This window comes from Doryrhamphus excisus, chromosome 21, assembly GCF_030265055.1.
Source record: "Doryrhamphus excisus isolate RoL2022-K1 chromosome 21, RoL_Dexc_1.0, whole genome shotgun sequence".
Classification (NCBI taxonomy): Eukaryota; Metazoa; Chordata; class Actinopteri; order Syngnathiformes; family Syngnathidae; genus Doryrhamphus; species Doryrhamphus excisus.
In genome coordinates, this window is record NC_080486.1 from 10,872,419 (window position 1) to 10,889,445 (window position 17,027).

The window sequence follows — 17,027 nt, forward strand, 5'->3', positions numbered from 1 at the left end:
TCCTATTATTAGCCACCTGGCTACTAACTAACTAACTAATGAAGACCTATGTGCTCAGTAGACCCTGCTAAACCTGGCTAGCTACCTAGCTAACTAACTAAAAAAGAAAGACCTAGCTTCCCTGCTAAGCTAGTTAGCTATGTGCTCAGTAGACCCAGCTAAAACTGGCTAGCTACCTGACTAACCAGCTAATAAAGACCTATCTTCCCTCCCAAGCTAGCGAACAACCTCGCTAACTCATAACATCCTACTAAATCCTATTATTAGCCACCTGGCTACTAACTAACTAACTAATGAAGACCTATGTGCTGAGTAGACCCAGCTAAATCTGGCTAGTTACTTAGCTAATAAACTAAAATAAGACCTAGCTTCCCTGCTGAGCGAGGTAGCTAAAATTCTACTACTAGCCACCTGGCTGCTAACTATTTAACTTACTAATAAAAGACGTATGTGCTAAGTAGACCCTACTAAATCTGGCTAGCTACCTAGCTAACTAACTAAAAAAAAAAAGACCTAGCTTCCCTGCTAAGCTAGTTAGCTATGTGCTCAGTAGACCCTGCTAAATCTGGCTAGCTACCTAGCTAATAAACTAAAACAAGACCTAGCTTCCCTGCTAAATCTGGCTAACTAACTAATAAAGAACTATGTTCCCTCCCAAGCTAGCGAGCGACCTAGCTAACTCATAACATCCTACTAAATCCTATTATTAGCCACTTGGCTACTAACTAATTAACTATTGAAGACCTATGTGCTGAGTCGACTCTGTTAAATCTGGCTAGCTAGCTAGCTAGCAAATAAACTAAAACAAGACCTAGCTTTCTTGCTAAGATACATAACTACCTAGCTAACTCATGACACTCGACTATATTCTACTACTAGCCACCTGGATACTAACTAACTAACTAACTTACTAATAAAAGACTTATGTGCTAAGTAGACCCTATTAATTGTGGTTAGCTACCAAGCTAACTAACTAATAAAGAAATTGCTTACCTGCTTCGCTACATAGCTAACTCATAAAATACATTTATAACCTCTATGCATAAACCCACCCACTTCCAAATCCAGGCTTCTGATTGGTTATCCCAAATCTTATTTAGGGCCACTCTAAACTTCTGACTTCCCAAAAGAAACAAAAACTCACAAAACTAGCAACAAACCACAAACAGCGAGATTTTGGATCTGACAAACAAAAGTCAAAGCGTGTGCAGATCGTCATGTTTGTGTTTGAGAGAGTAGAAACCTTAGGGGTATATATATATAGGAGAGGGGGGTTTGGATGGGGGGGGGGGGGGGCAGTCCTGGAAAAACAAGGATTGTTTGAAGGCCCTGTTGGGAATATCATGGTGCCGGGCAATTTTTCTTTCAAAGAATAAAAGGTGGTTCAAGTTAATGCCGTCTGTGGGTTGAGAAAAGAAGGATGCAGCGTGCGGCGTGGCGTCTGCTGGGTTCACAGCACCTTCGAGGCCCCGTCTACAAAGCCGACACGATCTAGGTCACGCGGGTCTATGATTGGGGAGACCAAAGCACCACCGCCACTCATTGACACCCAAGTACGGGACGGCGTTATTCATTGAAATATTTCCTCTGACTAGCAGCTAATTAGCCAACAGTCATTTAATTGCCACCCAGTCTGTAAACAAGTGTACAGACATGTTTTTTTTTTTTTTTTTTTGCTAGACTGGAAGGGGGCGGGGGGTGTTTGGGTGTCCACACAGGAAGTAGCGAAGGCTAAACTTCATACAAACAGTGTCCGCTTTGTTTGTGTTTTTTTTTTTTTCATCCATGTCATCTAGCATCTGTAACCAATTGCCAGCTCGCAGAAAGAGAAGGAGGGGGGTGGGGGTTGTGTTTGGGGGGGGTAGGAAAAAACACACACAATTACTCCCCTACCAATCAAAACAGAATTAAACAAAGCTTGTCGTCTAATAGCTCCCACATGAGCACACACAAGGGGAAGATCACAAAACACGGTGGTGCTTTCAAGTACGATGCGATGCTACGGCGAATAAAATATGCGCTATGAAATAATAGATTACAAGTCCTATGTAAACATACGCGTCAAGGTGTTTTTATCTCCAGGCATTTTTTTTTGTTTGGTTTGTTTTTCCATTTGAAGTGTGCCAGCCGGGGTTCAAACAGGTGTTGCGTTCAGGGATCTTTATGTAACAGTTTGCGGTGAGCCGTGTCGGGTGTTGTGGCGAGTGGGCTGGGCTGTGTTGTGCTAACCACCGTAACAGAAAGAAGCCACAAAGTGAGGAAAGCAAGACCGAGTGACTGTGAAAAAAATATCTTCCTCCCATTCCTTGTGGAAGTGGTATCTTTTTTCACTTCTTATATCTTCTAGACTCAGTTTCAAACCCTTATTCCCGTTTAGAATAAATCAACTGGAGGCTAACTAGTTACCTAGGTAGCTCACTATGGTTAGAGCGGCGGCCATTTCCTGTGTCCCTGATCTCATAGAGTTGCGCAATGTGGTGGAAAAACACACCTCAAGGAATTTATTAGCACTTATTATGTCTACTATATAAGGTAATACGAGTATAAAGGTGAATATAGGGGTGCTATTTTATGTTTGGAGGGCTCTAATAATGTTATAATGTTTTCCTTATTAGCACTTATTATGTCTACTATATAAGGTAATAAGAGTTTAAGGTGACTATAGGGGTGCTATTTCATGTTTGGAGGGCTCTAATAATGTTATAATGTTTTCCTTATTAGCACTTATTATGTCTACTATATAAGGTAATAAGAGTTAAAGGTGACTATAGGGGTGCTATTTCATGTTTGGAGGGCTTTAATAATGATATGTTTTCCTTATTAGCACTTATTATGTCTACTATATAAGGTAATCAGAGTATAAAGGTGACTATAGGGGTGCTATTTCATGTTTGGAGGGCTCTAATAATGCTATAATGTTTTCCTTATTAGCACTTATGTCTACTATATAAGGTAATAAGAGTTAAAGGTGACTATAGGGGTGCTATTTCATGTTTGGAGGGCTCTAATAATGTTATAATGTTTTCCTTATTAGCACTTATTATGTCTACTATATAAGGTAATAAGAGTTTAAGGTGACTATAGGGGTGCTATTTCATGTTTGGAGGGCTCTAATAATGTTATAATGTTTTCCTTATTAGCACTTATTATGTCTACTATATAAGGTAATAAGAGTTTAAGGTGACTATAGGGGTGCTATGACATGTTTGGAGGGCTCTAATAATGTTATAATGTTTTCTTATTAACACTTATTATGTCTACTATATAAGGTAAGAGTTTAAGGTGACTATAGGGGTGCTATTTCATGTTTGGAGGGCTCTAATAATGTTTTCTATAAAAATGTGGAAATTCACATATCGTGAAACCATTAACTGTGATAAACGAGCGTACAGGAGACACGGGGCGTGTGGTGTACCTAATGAAGTGTCCAGGCCTAGGTCGGAGTAAGCAAGCCAGAGGAGCATTCCACCAGCAGCATTCCCAAGTCCGGGCCACTGGAGCGTGTCTGACGGGCTTTTTGTGTTTGTGTGGGCAGGCAGGCCCGACAGCCCCTGAAAGCAGCAATTAAAAGCAAAGACCTTTTCCACCCATAATCCCCCCTGACCTGCACTGCAGGCTGCAGATGTTGCAGCCCCGCTCAACGCTCTCTTTTTTTCGGCAAGGACACAAAACTCACCTCCATGCCGGGTCACGACCTGGGAAAAGTTGACGATGCGTTATTGGCTAATGCGTGCATCTTTTATTTGCAATGTAATCCCTCCGCAGCGAGTGCCATAATGCGCACTGTTCAGAACGGGTAGAGCGGGAGGAGGGGAAAGGAGGGGAAGGGGAATGGGGGTGGATCCTTATTTTATAAGCACATTAAGCAAATCAATTTAACATAAATTATACGCCTGGCGACAAAAGCAATGAGCTGAAAGTCAAATTGAAGACATCAAAGTGAAGGCGCTGAAATAAAGTTTTGGCCGCGTTACCTGCTCACGCGCCAAAAACTCCTCAAGTGCCTTTTTAGATTTGGCACACCTCCTCTCACACACACACACACACACACACATGAGGTGCTGTATTTGTGTTCATTTCATTAGGGTGGCTGTTCAGTGTCGAGCACCCCCCAACAACACCCCTCCGCCTCCCCAAAGGAGGCTGGCGGCGGTGCAGCATTCATCATCATTACATCAGCGACCACCGAGATCTGCTATCTGACGCTTATCAAGACTGCACCAACTTGGAGGGGAGGGAAGAGATGGAGACGATTGCTAGCAAAAGCGGGATAAAAAAAAAAACACAGGTTTGTGATGTGTGTGGGGGGGTGGTGGAATGAATGGGTAGAGGGTGGAGCCTGAAGCTGTGTGTGTGTGTGTGTTCACGGTGCCCCTGCATGCCTGCACATGTTTTCCTGTGTGTGTTTTTGCAAATTTCACAGCTATGCCAACAACATTAAGGTTCTCCTGCACAGCTGGAACAACTAAAAACACTAAAGGAGATGGGGAGGGGGGGGTAAAAAGGAGTCGAAAGGGGGCTGCGTCTAAGCCCCCGGAGCCAGATTAGCATGAATCTTGCAATAAAACAGAATGGCGTGCATGTGTTTGCATTGGATAAGGCTACGGCGTGAGCGATGAGGGGCCCCCCACTTCAGGAGACCAAGTCATGAGGTTCACACTCTCCACTGAGGAGGGTGTTCCCAAACGCGTCGTCGGCTCTCCGAGGGAAAACCGCAGACTTAAGTTTTTCCATGCTGGGGCTTACAGCTTCCCCCCTTATGTCTTCTGGTGGGAGGAGGGAGGTTTTGGTGGCTGATGTTCACCAGCGAGAGTAAACACGGGTGCCCAGATGGCACAGAGTCTCGCCTTACAGCTAACTGGGAGGGGGACAGACCTTCTAGTGGGGGCCATTTAGCAGGAATTAGTCACACCCTGCCACACACACACACACACACACACACACATACATCAAATCCACTGATATGCACATGCAAACTGGTTTAGCGTACGGCCTTTTTCACCCTTTTGTGTATTTGGACATGCTTGAGCTATTGAGACTGTTGCTCATTTACATGCTGCTAGAATATTCCATGTGGGAGTTCCGCGGTTCATTTGTTTAAATACATTTTTCATTTTTTTAATTCAAGATCCAGTCGAAAAATTTAAACGATAACGATGAAGGAACGTGGTAGCATAAATACAATCAAATAAAATGTATTTATATAGTTCTGTAATAATTATTACCGGAGAATGGACAGGAAGGGGCGGGAGGAACGAACAAAGTTGATGTGAAAAAGACTAAAAAAATAACACTAATATATTCAAAATTTTATTTTGACTTTATTAGATTCATTTTTATTTAACCCAAAAATAAGTTTGTTTTTTTAATACAATTATTTTATATATTTATTATTATTAATTATTATTATTATTATTATTATTATTATTATTATTATTATATTTTATTATTTATACATTTATTATATTTATCATTCATTTATATTTAATTTTATTTCTATATATTTTTAATATTTATATTCATATTTGTTATATTTTCATATCTATAAATATTTAAAAATATAAAAAATATACACTAAATATATGTTAGTTTAAACATACATGATGTATAATATTAAGTAAAGTTAACTCCCCCTCTATTTTCTTTTTTCTCCTTTTCTATCCCCTCCTGCTCCGGTCCAGCTGTTCCATATTTGCATAACAAAAGCCATCAAATAAAGCCAAATATTTATATATTTATTATATTTATAATTAATTTATAATGAATTTTATTTCTATATATTTTTGATATTTATATTAATATTTATTATATTTTTATATGTATAAATATTGAAAAATATATAGATATTTTAGTTTAAAAAAAGAGTAGTCAACCTAAAAAATATACACTAAATATATGTTAGTTTAAACATACATGATATTAAGTATAATATTAAGTAAAGTTAACTCCCCCTCTGTTTTCTTTTTTCTCCTTTTCTATCCCCTCCTGCTCCGGTCCGGCTGTTCCATATTTGCATAACAAAAGCCGTCAAATAAAGCCAAATAATACTCCATATAACAGGGTATGCATGTAATGGAATTTAGATCAATAATACTATATAGGATCTAAAAAAAACAAAAAAGTAAAGTTAACATATTTAAGAATGTATATAAAATATAATATACAATATCATAATAATTAGTAATAATTTTTTAAGCTTTTAAGCTAACATTTGTGTGTTCCTGTCGACCCTCCTTGTGTGTTTTTTTGCTGTTATTTTTTTAAAATATAGCTTAGTCACAAATACTACAATCTCAATAAATGGAAGAATGACCTTGACTGGCATCACCACTAGAGAGAAGTACAATGCAGTATTCCTATCCTACTATGTGTGTACTCCGGTTTGTAATCATCCAAACCGAAGTGCAGCTTGTGCAAACGAGGGATGTTTGTTGTTTTTTTTTGTCAAGGACAAACAGTGCAACAAAGCGTCCCATCAGTAGCTTTGAGCGGCGCTAATAGGATTATCCCAGCGAGCGCCGCGCTAGCTCAGACCTCTCCACTTACTGTACAATGCTTTGGAGGGGTCTGCTGTGGGACCCCTGAGCGAGCCGAGTGCATCTTACATTCCTGCGTAACAAACCCGCACGATGTAATCGGGGACGTTTACACGATGATGCCGTTTTTTTTTTTTCACGCTCGCTACCCAGCAGATAAGGCCCGAATGAAGCAACAATGGCAGCCTGGCACGCATTGTTGAACCCCGCCGCTCCCTCGCTTATTAAAAGTACTTATTTATATATTTTGACTTAGCATTGGCTGCCACGCTGCAGCCTTTGATGCGACACCTCCTGATGCGCCGAGGAAGATGCTTGTTCAGCGCTTTAAATGCGAGGCCCAGGGCGCTCGATGCAGATCATGACTGCAGTTAAAAAAAAAAAACAACCAAGGTCCTTGGGAAAGTTTCCCAGATTTGAACTTTGCGAGACGCCGTGGAAGGGGTCCGCGTTCCCTGACTTTGGGGTCTCTCTGCTGCACAGAACTAAAAAAGCAAAGTATGAAGCTACAGGTTATAAAGTCATTAGCAAAGTTGCCCCCGTCCCCCCCCTCATCTGTGGCGCTCTTTAATTTGTCTACTTGCACTTTCATTCACTCCCGTGAGTCATTGTCGTACGTGTCGTACGAGCGCCGTGGCGTGATTAATGGCGGGAGCGAGCGTCTCCGAGGCCAAAGCCCCGACAACAGCCAGGGGGCAGCGCGATAATACGCAATAATAAAGGCGGCAGACAATCAGCCAGGCAAAGCGAGGCCTATTAGCTCGCCCCCATCAGGACGGCTAAGTGAGAAATTAGCCTTTCCCGAGCTCCGACGCAATTCATCCGCCGCTCTCCCCCCCTCCCCCCCGCTCAAGAAGTCATAATGTTTACTTAAAGACCGGACTGGATGCCCCAGCGGCCGGCTTGATTGGCTCTTATTAATTCCCGTGCTGGCCCCCGGGCCGTGCCATTTAAAGCGCATTAAAGGGGTCCAAATTGGATGAGATGAAGTTGTCTTGCTGTTTGGCTGAGCCGTGATAAAGCCGGACCTAAACTGGGGGAGACTTGCAAGAAAATGAGCGGGGGGGGGGGCAAAGCAATCAGGATGTAAAGGAATGCTGAATGAGGCTAGGCTGAAATGTGCCACAGTCGGGCCGAGGAATGCAAAGAGAGAAAAAAAAAAAAGGGGGGGGGGGGGTAGGAATGGCACGGCTTTAATGTCCCACTTCCTGTGCGGAAGATGGGAAGACGTCCAGGGGGTAACGGCGGGTTACGCATTCCACGCGCGCTGAAAGGGATGATTCTCTTAAACGTCCACGTTTCACCTTATCTTTCAGGAGACGGGATGAACATTCCTTGGAATAAGGTCACTCTGTCAGCACGCCATCCGTGAGCCGACATGTCGGGAGAGACGTGGGAGTGGTTGACGGTCGACTTTACCCTCAACTAACCGCGGATGAATCACAAATGCGTGATTAAGTCTGAAGAAAAGGTGCCTGTAGCTTTAATTATTATTAACTGTGGTTGTCCAACAAGTGGCACAGGACACAAACTAGCATAGTGCTAACATTGCACTCATATTTCAACAGCAGGTTAGCCTATTCACTACGTTTTAAGATGTGTAGCAAAGCCCGTGGAAAGAGGTTTTTCCCTTCATGTTATGTTAACCGAGGCAGTTTTTTCCCCACAGGAAATCATGCAAATCCAACCCAAAAATAATGCTAAATACTAAGGATGTCCAAAAATATCATTCGGTATCAGAATTTTTTTTTGACAGTTGAACAATATCAGTATATCAGCAAAAAGACCCAATATCGGATATCCATACAAAACACATTTTTGAGGGAGTAACTGTAATTTGGTCCTAACAAACCTTGGTTATCATTCTAATTGGTTGCAAACCAAAAAAAACAAGGCAAACCAACAAACAGAGATGATTTCTCTAACGTTTTGTGATCACAAACCTGTTTTTCTGATTAATTATTTCCAAAAGTTCAGATTTTTCCCATGAGGAAGCCAACCCCACCCAAAAATATGAACAAAAAATACATTTTAGAGACAATAATTATACGTAAAATAATTATAAATGGGCTGCACGGTGGTCGATTGGTTAGCGTGCAGACCTCAAAGCTAGGATACCCGAGTTCAATCCCACCCTCGGCCATCTCTGTGTGGAGTTTGCATGGGGTTTTCCTCCCACATTCCAAAAACATGCTAGGTTAATTAGCGACTCCAAATTGTCCATAGGTATGAATGTGAGTGTGAATGGTTGTTTGTCTATATGTGCCCTGTGATTGGCTGGCTGGCGACCAGTCCAGGGTGCACCCCGCCTCTTGCCCCGAAGACAGCTGGGATAGGCTCCAGCACCCTTGCGAAATTTGTGAGAATAAGCAGTAGAAAATGAATGAATGAATAATTCGGTTAGAGTACGTTTTGGTTTGAGTCGGACCTTCTGAAAGGGGGTCAAATTGCTGGTCACTTTCTTTGGCCCTGTGGCGGGTTATTTAGCAGTTGTACTAGTTTGTTATGTAAGGCCGATATTGTATTGTTTAATACAATTTTTGGACAAAAAAAAAAGTCGATTCCCACATTTTTTTACTGCTAACTTCTATAGAAAGTGGTTTGAGGTGCTAGCAGCGAGTTCTACTTAACATTTTCCAGCAGGAAGATGCTTGGACAAGATGTTTTGGGAGTGCAATACCATATAAGGTATGCCTGTAATTGTTTTTATGTGTAAAAGAGCTTTTAAAATGTGTTTAAGAGGCGTATTATATGATAGAAAGTATCAAAAATGGGCATTTTTACGGCCGCGTGTCCATGATGTTGGACTGTTCACGACACTTTTAGTCTGAGCTGTACTTGTGCAGACAAGTGAATTGACTCCCGGGTCGTGCAGGCGGGCACACTTCAAAAAGGCAAAAACCCACACAGAGTGGAAGTGGCTGTGCTGTGGAGCGCGACTCCTCCACTCCGCGGGCGTGGAGCCGGCGATGGCAGGCGAGGTGTGACATCAAAAGGCGAGCGGCGGCTCAGATGGGAGTCCCGCAGACTTTGGAGACGACGCTCTCCCTTTGCTTTCATATCAGCCACGTTACACTTCACTCCCCCCCCCCCCATCCACCCACCAACCTTCACCCATCCCTCCACGGCAACTTGTAGAATACACACACTGTGGGTCTCGGGGGGATTTGAGTGTACTTGACACACACACACACACATACACACATACTGTTACTCATCGGAAGTATCGAAATTCATCAAAAACACACAGCTGCATACTTTGGAAGTCGCTGAAGTCGGAACACTACACAAAAAAAAAAAAAAACTTCCCAAAGAGTTGGCACAACCGCCCTGAAAAATTCCCGACATCAAAACAGAGCAGCAAGAATGTCATTAGCCCCCCCCCCCCCCCCCCCCCACCACACACACACACTTCTCCCCCCTCCCTCTACAGTTGTATGTTTTTACTAGTTTTACTCACATAAATGTCGAACCCGGAGTACATCTCTGTGGGTAAACAAAGCCGACATAGTAAAGAGGGGCGGGGTGGCGGTGGGGGGTGGGGGGGGTCTTAATGAAGGCAAGGGGAGGTTGGGGTTAATTGGGAAGCATGGAGAGCAGCTGTGCTCGGCGCTGGAAGTTAAGACAGGGATAATAAGTTCACCCGTTGCCACTTAGCCGTGGACGACATCAGAAGAGGAAGCGAGCGCTGTAATCTGCGGTCACATCTCCCGACGCGGCAAAAAAAAAAAAAAACGACAACCTCATCACTCACGCACAAGCATCCCTCGCTCCGGGACAGAACAGGAGCTTTATAAGATGTATGTAAATTTACCCCAACAATAAGAGAGAAGGGGGGGGGGGCGCTAATAGCTTATTAGGGCCACGTTAGCTTGTTTGCATCGATCCCCGGCCTTGCTAGTATGTAGCATGCGGGGTTATAATCGCATGTGGGCTTGTTTCAATAAAAACGACATTAACATAAAACCCCTCACAAACCTTCATCCTGCTTTGTTGCGTGCTAAAAAAAAAAAAAAAGGGAGGGAGACGCTGGTGGATTACCCGGTAATGGACGCCATATGGGGACGGGGTCAAGAGAAACTTTCTGGGGCCCTCTCTGAAGTGACCTTGTGAGAAAAATACTTTTATATTCCTCAATAAAAACATTGGGTGAAAATGTGTTTTCTTATTTTCCCAACATATACGTACATCATGGTTGCACATTAAAAACCCAAAGTTCGACCCCCTGAACTGTCAAAACACACACTGTAACTTTAACGCATTTCGCCGAATCACCACTAAACATCGTTAACGGACTGATAAGTACATCAAGATGTATTAAAAAACATGGCCGCCATTGAGTAAAATGTCTCCATAGTAGCACCTAACAAAATGCCTGTAAGTCATGTGTAAGTTTCTCTACTAAGGATATGACTATTACATGGATTCCTGCAACCCATAGGGGGCGCCACTAATTCATTCATTCATTTTCTACCACTTTTCCTCACAAGGGTCGCGGCGGGGTTCTGGAGCCTATCCCAGCTGTCTTCGGCGCGAGAGGCGGGGTATACACTCTGGACTGGTCGCCAGCCAATCACAGGGCACATATAGACAAACAACCATTCACACTCACATTCATACCTATGGACAATTTGGAGTCGCTAATTAACCTAGCATGTTTTTTTGGAATGTGGGAGGAAACCGGCGAAAACCCACGGGGAGAACATGCAAACTCCACACAGAGATAGCCGAGGGTGGGATTGAACTCGGGTCTCCTTGCTGTGAGGCCTGCACGCTAACCACTCGAACACCGTGCAAGAAAGCAAGAATCTTAAGACATTTTGAATACGTTTATCGTCTGTTTTGAGCAAAGTTTATGTCGATTTTCAATAATATATTATCATATATACAGACCTCACAGCTAGGAGACCAGCGTTCAATTCCACCCTCGGGCATCTCTGTGTGGAGTTTGCATGTTCTCCCCGTGCATGCGTGGGTTTTCTCCGGGTACTCCGGTTTCCTCCCACATTCCAAAAACATGCTAGGTTAATAACGACTCCAAATTGTCCATAGGTATGAATGTGAGTGTGAATGGTTGTTTGTCTATATGTGCCCTGTGATTGGCTGGCCACCAGTCCAGGGTGTACACCGCCTCTCGCCCAAAGATAGCTGGGATAGGCTCCAGCACCCCCCGTGACCCTCATGAGGATAAGCGGTAGAAAATGAATGAATGATTATCATATATACATATTTCTCTGCTCCAGTCACTATTTTGTGCCAATTTCGGAACTTTGAAGGTATATTTTTTTCACCTGTCAAATGAAGATTTATGAATGATATCTCAGCAAGCGTGATTATACGTAAATCCAATTCTGTAACAATTTTTTTTTAACTTTCAAGGCTAATTGGAATTGAATCTAGCTGTGAGGTCCGCGCGCTAACCACTAGACCGCCGTGCCGCCCTAACATTTGTTCATTTAGTCAACATTTGTTTCAATTTTCAAAATATTTTATGTTCTTGCGGCTCGTGGCCTTAAGGGTTTCACGCCCACCTTACCCAAGGATGCCAGAAGGGGGTCCGAGGGAGCGTTTGGGGACAAAAAAAAAAAAAGGGGAGCGCAGGTAAAGTCATAGCCTGTAATGGGAGGAGACAGAGACTTAGAGCGCCACACAAAAGCCGAGCTTTATAAATAATTCTAAAAGCTAAGGGGATCCTTGTAGGTGTTGAGTGTGCGGAATGCTTTCACACACACACACACACACACACACACACACACACACATAAATATGGCAGCAAGGGGTCCTTTACACGGGGGCTGGTGTCAGTCTAACCTGCTTGATCGCTAATAACGGAGCAGAATTTCATGCGGAAGAACAAGAAAGGTCAAGTTATGTGAATCACACACACACACACACACACACACAATCCAAGTCCGCCACTTATCATGCAGGGCAGTGAAACACACCGGAGACCTGTCTTGTAAATCTCTTTGTGAAAGCAGCTTTGGGGTGGGGTGGGGGGCAGCGGGGGGCGGGTGTAGACAGGGGGCTTACACACTGAGCCCTGAGGTAGAGCTAGGAGTGGTTGTCCACACACACACTCTTACATTTTATCTCCTTCGCTTTACATCCGCCCCACATTTCCTCCACCGTGCTCTCAATCCACCCGCCAACCTTTTCCCCGTATTCTCGCTAGCAGCCCCCCGGACTCCCAGAGCTGAGGTCCGTTAGCCCCCTGCAGGCTGCTGGGGCATGGCGGTGACTAATGTCCTGCCCGGGTCCAGACAATGAGTTAGGGAACGGATGGGGGAAAGTGTTGAGGAGTGGGAGAAAGGGGGTCCGCCACCTTTGACAAATGGAAGGCTTCGTGCGGGGCCCCCGCTCCCACCGAGGGAGGCTTTACCGTGTCGCGCTCGGCAACCTGCATCTGAGATATAATTAATTCTTTAGGAAGTCCGATCTTGGCTTTTTTTTCTTCATGAATAAGATATACTTCCAAAGAATGCCGCCCCCATCACCCCCCCTCCCTTTAATAAAAACACCAGTTTGGGGGCCTCGGGTTTTTCTTTTTTTTCCTCTTCTGGCCTGTCAGCAGCAAAAGGCCGCCCCCACGTTTCACCGGGAAGTTCAGGGAGCATGATGACAAACTGTCATTAAAAATGTCTCCCCTCTCTTTCAAGGAACTTGGATGTGCCTCATCCTGCCCCCCCCCCCCTAAAAAAAAAAAAAAAAACTCCCGCGGAGCCCTGAAAGGAACTGGGCTTTGTCAACAGAGAAAAAGGAAAGAGGACCCCCCCCCCCACACACACACATATACACACACATATACACACAACCCACCGCCCCTTCTTCCATCCCCAAAACCCTGTTCCTCACTCCCTGTGGAGTATTGTTAAAACACAGCTCACCCCCCCCCCCTCTCTCTCTCCATGGCCAGGCCTCTTAAAACAGCATGCTTTGCATGAGAAAAAACGATTAGTCTTCAAATGCAGTGCTGTCAAAAAAAAAAGGGGGGGGGGGGCGCTTGTGGGTCTCCGTAAGCTTGGGGCAGAAGTTTGCTCAGATAGTTGAGTTCTTCTTTTGTTTCTCCGAGATGAGGAGGCACTATTAAAGCCAGGCTCTGTCAGCATTCTTTGGGAAATACAAAAAAAAAAAAAACGGAAATGAAGAGTGAAAGTGGAGGGCGGGGGTTCGGGGGGGTGGGGGTACAGGGGGGGTGCTCATCTAAACATGTTTGCTGTGCTTCTTTCAGGTATTAACCTCCTGACACGGCAAACAATGGACCCCTCGTTGACCTCCACTCCAGGATGAGCCAAGACTCCAAAATGAAGGAGCACCACAGGGCAAGGGGGGGGGGGGGGTGTCATGCTTTAAAACACATAACGTCATTCATGATGCAGGGACAATACGTTTAGAGGATGCATTGGAGGAATAAGGCTGGAGTGACGGGACCCCCGCCCCCCCCCCACCACCAGCCACCCACCACCCCGGTCCCGTCACAGGCGACACAATGCCACATGTGCAAAAACAACCCCCGGGTTTCTTTACTTTAGACACTCAACTTTACAAGCAAACACCCCCCCCCCCAAAAGCAAAACACTTCACCTCTCGCTGCGACACTTCACGCCGCCCCACACTTGAACACGTGAAGTTGTAGGAGACGAGCGGCGCCCTCGTGTGAAAAGAAAACAGTCGTCGTAAAAAAAAAAAAAAAGCAGACTCTCTTTCATTTAGACCGGCGCTAAAACTCGACTTCCTGTTCATTAGGCAAACGCGGCGGCGAGATGAAGAACGAATCGAATAGACCCGATGCCGAACACGCTTAGCCCTGCTGGCCATACAACTGAGGCGGGTAAACGTACACGGATGCGGCTCGCAGAAGAAGAACTATAGTCTATCATTTGGTCTGACAACATCTGAGAAATGGACTCCTAAGATCCTATTTCCCCTGAACGCAACAGATTGGTTGGCGTCGTACGGGAAAGGCACCATAACAGATTTACCCTAAGAATGGGTTGACGGGAACACATATTCACAAAGACCTTCACATCATCTGCTGAACCCAATACCCGGGACCAGCAGACCCAGAAACCTTGGTATTTGGATCCTATAAAGAGCTCAGAAACTCCTGGTGGACTTGGTAGAACTCTTCAAGAAGTTAACTTCATCTTGTACACAAAACAGATAACGACTTTTGCCTTGTTTTTTTTTGGACTACCCATCTGCTTAACCTAATACCAGGTGCAAAAGACTTAGCAACTATGGTATTTGGACCCTATTAAGGTCTCAGAAACTCCTGGTGGGCTTGGTAGAACTCTTCAAGAAGTTAACTTCATCTTGTACACAAAACAGATAACTTTTGCCTTGTTTTTTTTGGACTACCCATCTGCTTAACCTAGTACCAGGTCCTACAGACTTAGCAACCATGGTATTTGGATCCTATAAAGAGCTCAGAAACTCCTGGTGGACTTGGTAGAACTCTTCAAGTAGATAACTTCATCTTGTACACAAAACAGATAACAACTTTTGCCTTGTTTTTTTGCACTACCCATCTACTTAACCGAATACCAGGTCCTACAGACTTAGCAACCATGGTATTTGGACCCTATTAAGGGCTCAGAAACTCCTGGTGGACTTGGTAGAACTCTTCAAGAAGTTAACTTCATCTTGTACACCAAGTTCATAACGACTTTTGCCTTGTTTTTTTGAACTACCCATCTGCTTAACCTAATACCAGGTCCAAGAGACTTAGCAACCATGGTATTTGGACCCTATTAAGGGCTCAGAAACTCCTTGTGGACTTGATAGAACTCTTCAAGAAGTTAAGTTCCTCCTGTACACAAAGTACATAACGACTTTTGCCTTGTTTTTTTTTGGACTACCCATCTGCTTACCGAATACCAGGTCCTACAGACTTAGCAAACATGGTATTTGGACCCTATAAAGAGCTCAGAAACTCGTTGTGGACTTGGTAGAACTCTTCAAGAAGTTAACTTCTGAACCTGCACGAGCCACATTGCCTGCTACTTATAGCTTCTGCTGGATGTCGGTGATTGTCACCTTAGACAACCTCAGTTCAATCACACAAAAATGACAGCACAACATGTAACAGGCCCATAAACACATCTACAACTATTAATATGGGAAAGAATAAACAACTAAGTTAACTCTAAACACCTAGCTTTAGCGGCCCAGACACTTGAGACCCCTGTACTGTACTGGTGGGCTTGATGAGTAGGTCAAGGGTCAAGTATCGTTGAGTCATTTCAACTATTTTTCCTTAAGCGCTCCAATTTTTGGGAGAATGAAGTATAGCGATAAGCAGGAAGTGTGCGCATTCGGATGCTTTGGTCCCATAGTAGTTTCTTCAAGCGCATTATGAAAACGGCGGCGTCTCCGCCTCGGATAGAAAAAGAGGACAAGAGGTGGATAAAGTGAGCATATCAGCTCCTGAATATGCGCAACACATATCTAAAATGACAGTATATCTTTAGCCTCCTCCCCTCGGCCTGCCTCGCCATATGCCTTATCCAAAGGCATCACCCAGCTTGAAAGGTGCCTTTAGGAGGCTCCTTGAAGCAAGGGGATGGGGGTCGGGGGTCCCGCACTGGGACAATGATGGCTGAGAAGGTGGGGTGTGGGTAGAGGGGGGGGCGGGAGCGGGAACACATAGCATATTAAATCGGCCGTCGGAGCTGGCTGGTCCGCACGGAGCGCCGCAGAGCCAGATCTGAGGCATGCCCTGAAGGGATGGCTGGGCCTGGGGATTAGCGGGCCGAGGAGGAGCCCTCCTGCGCCCCCTTTTTCTTGTCTCGGCTCGCACGCAAAATGCATCCGGACGTTTTTTTTTTTTTTTTAACGGTGCCTTGCTACAACTTTCTCCTCCCCTCACACTTCTTCTTCTACTACTTAGTACGCTCCTGGTAGTAAACGTTCTACTGCGGCTACTACAACTTTATAAACAAACACGCCGAGACGAGGCAACGTGCCCCGACAAGCAAGTGGTAAATTATCTGAAAGGAAAGTCAACTTCCTTCACAACACAACCTCTCGCACCTCTTTGAGGGCCGGCATTAGCACGACAACGCAGCTCATTAGGGCCTCCTGCATACAAACTTGATAGCAGGTACTCTTCTAAGGGGGCGTAAAAAAAAAAAAAGCCCGAGGACACACTATGTGTGTGTTAAAAAAAAAAAAAAGGAGGAGAGACCATAGCTCAAAAAGCTAATAGAATGTCACCTCCTCGCATTAACATGACAGCTTCTATTCTGCAGGGTCACAAAGGTCACGGGTGCGCCGGGGCGAGCGTAACTCTTGCATAATTTGGGACTTAAAAAGTGGAGATAAACAGCATGCGGCGGCTATCTGGAATATCCGCCGGATATTGGTATTATCCGGATCGTTCCTTGCCGCCGCCGCTTCTTCTTCTTCTTCATAAGCAGTTCCTTGTCGCGCGTCTTATTTCGGCAGATTAGCATCTTAAACGCCGCGGCATTCATCACCATCTTAATG

General features: G+C 44.5%; 1 protein-coding gene across 4 annotated transcripts in view; it reads right to left on the bottom strand.

Moving 5' to 3' along the window:
* Positions 1–17,027, bottom strand: part of gli3 (GLI family zinc finger 3) — a 97,580-nt gene that overhangs the window by 71,678 nt on the left and 8,875 nt on the right. The window lies entirely within an intron of this gene.